The following is a 6,000-nucleotide window of genomic DNA, read 5'->3' on the forward strand; positions in this document are numbered from 1 at the left end:
CAGATTTTGAGTTAAAGTGGTTTCTATAGGTTTTCATATATGAACCCCACAGACTGTCTCATTGTATATTTATGTCCTATTTACAAGTGGAGGTTTCCTTTTAGGGAACAGATTTTTTATCATTATATTTTTTTATTATTATATTTTTTATTTTTTATTTATTATCTATTTATATAAAGAATTTTACATCCCCATTAATTGGGATTTTTATTGTCAATATTTTAAAGCATATTCTATTTATATTATAGTTAAAATCATCAAGAAGCACTTTATTACACTATCATTAGAAATGGAGGACAAATCAATCAAACACCGTCTTGATGGCAAAGGTTTATCCCCTATGGACTATGGATGCCGTTATGATCCCACTTAGCTGACCGGTCGTAATGTTATGAATCCAGGGCGGATATGAAGTACAGAAATTGAAGCATGTAAGGGCGGAAGTGTGTACGCTACCATCTCCATGGAGTTAAGGAAAGAATGGTTGGCAAAGCGTATACTGAGGATGGCGGAAGCGTTAGCACTCCGCCGGAAAAAATCATACAGCCTGGGGACGTCAGCGGATGTGACGCACGGACCACCGGAGAGTAAGGGCGGAAGTGCCATAAACTGAACAGTCCCGTTATAGACGATCGGCGGTGAGAGGGGACAATACTATCGGAGGCAGAGTACCTCAGAGACACCGTGAGGGTCACCATACAAATAATGGTGAGGAAGGCAGGTTTATCCTTTATAAATTTAAGCAGGGAAAAACGGCAACTAAGGGCGGAAATGCCCACATTACAATACTGACAGTAAAAGGACAAGGATGGGAGTCACATGACTTAACATCACATGACTGGATGTCATGAGACTATGAGGCTTCACGCTATTGGGGGATAGAGGTGGTTACTATGACTACATGTGTAAATTATATGTAAGCTGCCATCTTTCTAACAGGTGATATGGATTAGGGATTTATACATTCACTCTGATTGGGGGATGTTAGGATAAATAGACTGGATGACTGGATGTAGACACACTTACCTTGAAAAAGGGTCTAGAACAGACCTGAAACGCGTTGGTGCTGTGAGGAGGACTATCCAGACGATTGTGGACGTGGGTGATTGCCGGTTCCAGGGAGCTGTTACCCGGGTGGCTGCCTGTGATAGCTATCACATCTTATGCGAGTTTGAGAACTTTGACCGGTTCTCCTACTATCCGGTAATTGCATTACCTCCACTATCTGGGATTTTCTCTATCACTTGTGTGTCAGTTTTTATTTGGATTGAAAATTTGATGTGTTTTAAATTAAATAAAACAGTATTATACTATCGTTTGTCCATTTCCCTCTATTTCTGGGCATTTGGAGAGAAAATAGAACAAAAGAAGGAATGCTGTATGGACAGAAGAGAAGCCTGACGTATTACATGCTGATGATACAAGTTATATAAAGGAACGTATATTCTTTTATATTTATAAAGATCACGTATCACATAGGAATAGAAGGGCGCCATTCTCCAATCCACATATCTTTTTATCATTGTAGTCAGTTTTGGGGGTGAAGGGAATACCCCTATTGTGGATTGGATATAGGCTGCTCCTTACCACTTTGCGCACCTACCGGGAAGTCAGACCCTTTTTTTGAAATTGTTTGTGTTTTTTCCCTTCCTGACGACCCATTTAGTGCTGCATATAGAATGTTTAAATTTAGGGAACATAGACGTTCTATGTTGGAAAATCTGTTTAGAGAAGATGGGGAGCATATTGAATTGTTGGATGAAAGCCTAGAAAGTATCATGAGGAAACTTGAAAATACTCTCATTAGAGAGAATAAATCCTGGTGGGAAATGGTGACCTTAGAGAAATATGTTATTAACAATATTATACCAAGGGGTCTACAGATAGAGAAAAAGGTTTCCTTTGATAATTCATCTAGTGCATTTAAAGAAGAGTGGGAAAGCATCTTGAATGATTGCTCTATATCTCTCATGAATTTGATTATTAAAGAAAGAAAGAAAGATCTAGAAAAATTGGATGAACAGATCAAGGTATATAGGGACCTCACTAGTCCATTTACAAGCAATAGTGAATACAAGGATCTAGAACAAAGAATAGAGGCTAACCTAAAAAAGACAGAAAAAATATTGGTAGACAGAAAAGTAAGGAAATTCATCAGGGATAAGAAAGAAAAGCAAGAGAAAATCAGACAGGATGAGGACCCCGAATTATCATTTGAGTCACAAACCAACCATTCCCCCGTGGAAAGAAATAGGAGGCGGGGACAGGAGAACAGAACGAGAAAATTAGATCCTTCCAATGATCGATATAGAGGCAATACTTTCATCCCTACACAGAATAGACCCAGATATCAGAACAGAAATCTGGGTCAAGTTAAATTCTGGGACAGAAGAAGACGGGAGGATTACAGTAGAGGACCGATGAGGAAAGAGCATTATGATCACCGAAATGAGAGAACGCCAAATAGAGGGTATAACCAAAGAAGAAGGGGCCATTTGAATGACAGAATCAATCCATCAAGCGAACACAATGATAGATTCTCTCCAATGGAAAGAGAATTCAGAGAGGACCGTTTTTTAGAGAGGGGGGGGAGGGAATACAACCCCCGTTAAACTCTAAAAATAAGAAAAGGAGGGGCAAAAGGGGGGGGAAGAAGAGACTAAAAAAGAAAATTAAAAAGAAGAAAGCTAGGAACAACATACAACAGGAAATAGAAATAATTCCTGCCCCTGATACCTCTAACGTGGAGGGTATGGAGCAACAGAAAAAAGAGGGCATTAAAATCTTTAATATCAGCTCTCACAATCTGTCTATATATGAGACAAAAGTTCTCGAGAAGGGAATGAAATACGCCCCCACTACTTCCATCAATAAATTTTCCACGTTCGTTGACATACACAAATTTATCCGGAAATTGTGCCTTAAAAAATTCTTTTTAACAAAAGAATGTACACCGGATATAGATACGAATAGTGTAGAGGCCACCACCCCCTTCAAACCAAGGTCCATCTTTTTTCCGCAACATATGAAAGGAAATTTTGTTGAGACCTTCTCCACACTTGTACAGGATGACCTAAAGGGTATTAACATCCAAGGGGTCAAGTGTAATCTTACAGTGAAAGAGAGAGAAGCATTGAAACAACTCAAAAACAACCAAGAATTGGTCATCAAACCAGCGGATAAAGGGGGAGGCATAGTGGTGATGGATAGGAGCTGGTATGTCTCTGAAGTGGAGAAACATCTGAGTGATAGAGAAACCTATCAAAAACTAAGAACGGACCCCACAGCAAGAATTCTAACCAAATTAGAAGATCTAAGCAAAAAATATGGGGATTTGAAGGTGCTCACGAAAAAAGAGCAGGAGTTCATTGTGAACAAAGATCCGATAGTTCCGGTTATTTATCTTCTGCCGAAAGTGCATAAGGATGCACAGCATCCCCCCGGTAGACCGATTGTCTCCGGAATCGGATCAATATCCGCGAATCTCTCAGAAATGATTGATTTTCACTTGCAACCATTAGTTATGAAGAATGAGTCGCATTTACGAGACACAAAAGATCTCTTGAATTGGTTACAGACACTGACATGGGAAAGTGACATGTTTATGGTGACGGCTGATGTCAAGTCGCTGTATACCATTATCGACCATCAGATTGGCCTCACGGCCGTGGCAGACTCTTTAAGTAGAAGCAGTATGGAGGCCAACATTCAGGAATTTGTGATTGAAAGTGTTCGGTTTATTCTGGAGAACAACTACTTCATGTTTAACGGAGATTTTTTTGCACAGAAGGTGGGTACCGCCATGGGCACCAGGTTCGCCCCAAGTTACGCTAACATCTTTATGGGGAAGTGGGAGACCGACTTTGTATGGAACTCCCACCCATTTGGGGCGAGCCTGGTGTCGTGGAGGCGGTACATCGATGATGTCCTCTTTCTGTGGAAAGGAGAAAGGGAAGAACTGGATAGATTTTGTACTTACCTTAATGACAATCCCTGTCACATTGAATTTACTTTCAATGTAAGTAATATTGAAGTCAATTTTTTGGACATTAGTCTGTATATTAAGGATGGCATCCTATGTACCAAGACATTCACAAAACCCACCGACTCACAAACTTATATTGACAGAAATAGTTGCCATCACGGGAATTGGCTCAATTCCATCCCGAATAGCCAATTCAAACGAATTAGACGGAACTGTTCTGATGAGGTGGTCTGTAGGGAACAATTTGAACAACTAGAGGATAGATTCATAAATAGTGGATATGAGGCGGTTTCGCTAAAAAAGGTGAAGGAAAATGTCACTCATCTGGAACGTGAAACTCTATTGGAAGACAAACACAGAACAGAAACATCTAACAAGTTCGAATATGCTTTTATTACCCAATATAATGTTCAACATAAAAAGATAGAGAAATCATTCAGGAAGCATTGGGGGGTACTGAAGAAAGATCCTGTTTTAAAGAGTGTACTACCAGAACAACCTCTGTTTATTTATAAAAAAGCCCCCAATTTGAAAAATACACTAGTGAGAAGTGATTTGCCTCCAATGAAAAAAGAAGGTATTAGGAGCACGAAAGGGTTCCATAGATGCGGGTCCTGTGTGGGATGTAGGGAAATCACCACGGATAGTGGGAAGAAATTAGAAAATTTAGTGATTAATGAAACCATCCACGAAATACGAGACTTTATTACGTGCAACGTAAAAAATGTGGTTTATGCCATTGAATGTTCCTGTCACCTTTTCTATATTGGGCGAACCTCTAGACAGGTCAAGATACGGATAGGAGAGCACCTTAGGAACATTAGAAGGGGACTAGAAACCCATGCGTTATCCAGCCACTTTAAAAAACACCATAACTGTGACCCCAAACATATCGTAAGATTTGTAGGTATTAAAAGGGTGGAGAGTGGTCGCAGGCATAAAGATCTTGCAAAGTGCCTGGCGAAAACTGAGATGGAACTCATTTATAAATATAATACATTGATACCTCATGGTTTAAACTCAGATTTTGAGTTAAAGTGGTTTCTATAGGTTTTCATATATGAACCCCACAGACTGTCTCATTGTATATTTATGTCCTATTTACAAGTGGAGGTTTCCTTTTAGGGAACAGATTTTTTATCATTATATTTTTTTATTATTATATTTTTTATTTTTTATTTATTATCTATTTATATAAAGAATTTTACATCCCCATTAATTGGGATTTTTATTGTCAATATTTTAAAGCATATTCTATTTATATTATAGTTAAAATCATCAAGAAGCACTTTATTACACTATCATTAGAAATGGAGGACAAATCAATCAAACACCGTCTTGATGGCAAAGGTTTATCCCCTATGGACTATGGATGCCGTTATGATCCCACTTAGCTGACCGGTCGTAATGTTATGAATCCAGGGCGGATATGAAGTACAGAAATTGAAGCATGTAAGGGCGGAAGTGTGTACGCTACCATCTCCATGGAGTTAAGGAAAGAATGGTTGGCAAAGCGTATACTGAGGATGGCGGAAGCGTTAGCACTCCGCCGGAAAAAATCATACAGCCTGGGGACGTCAGCGGATGTGACGCACGGACCACCGGAGAGTAAGGGCGGAAGTGCCATAAACTGAACAGTCCCGTTATAGACGATCGGCGGTGAGAGGGGACAATACTATCGGAGGCAGAGTACCTCAGAGACACCGTGAGGGTCACCATACAAATAATGGTGAGGAAGGCAGGTTTATCCTTTATAAATTTAAGCAGGGAAAAACGGCAACTAAGGGCGGAAATGCCCACATTACAATACTGACAGTAAAAGGACAAGGATGGGAGTCACATGACTTAACATCACATGACTGGATGTCATGAGACTATGAGGCTTCACGCTATTGGGGGATAGAGGTGGTTACTATGACTACATGTGTAAATTATATGTAAGCTGCCATCTTTCTAACAGGTGATATGGATTAGGGATTTATACATTCACTCTGATTGGGGGATGTTAGGATAAA

Source organism: Pseudophryne corroboree (genome assembly GCF_028390025.1).
Source record: "Pseudophryne corroboree isolate aPseCor3 chromosome 3 unlocalized genomic scaffold, aPseCor3.hap2 SUPER_3_unloc_3, whole genome shotgun sequence".
NCBI lineage: Eukaryota > Metazoa > Chordata > Amphibia > Anura > Myobatrachidae > Pseudophryne > Pseudophryne corroboree.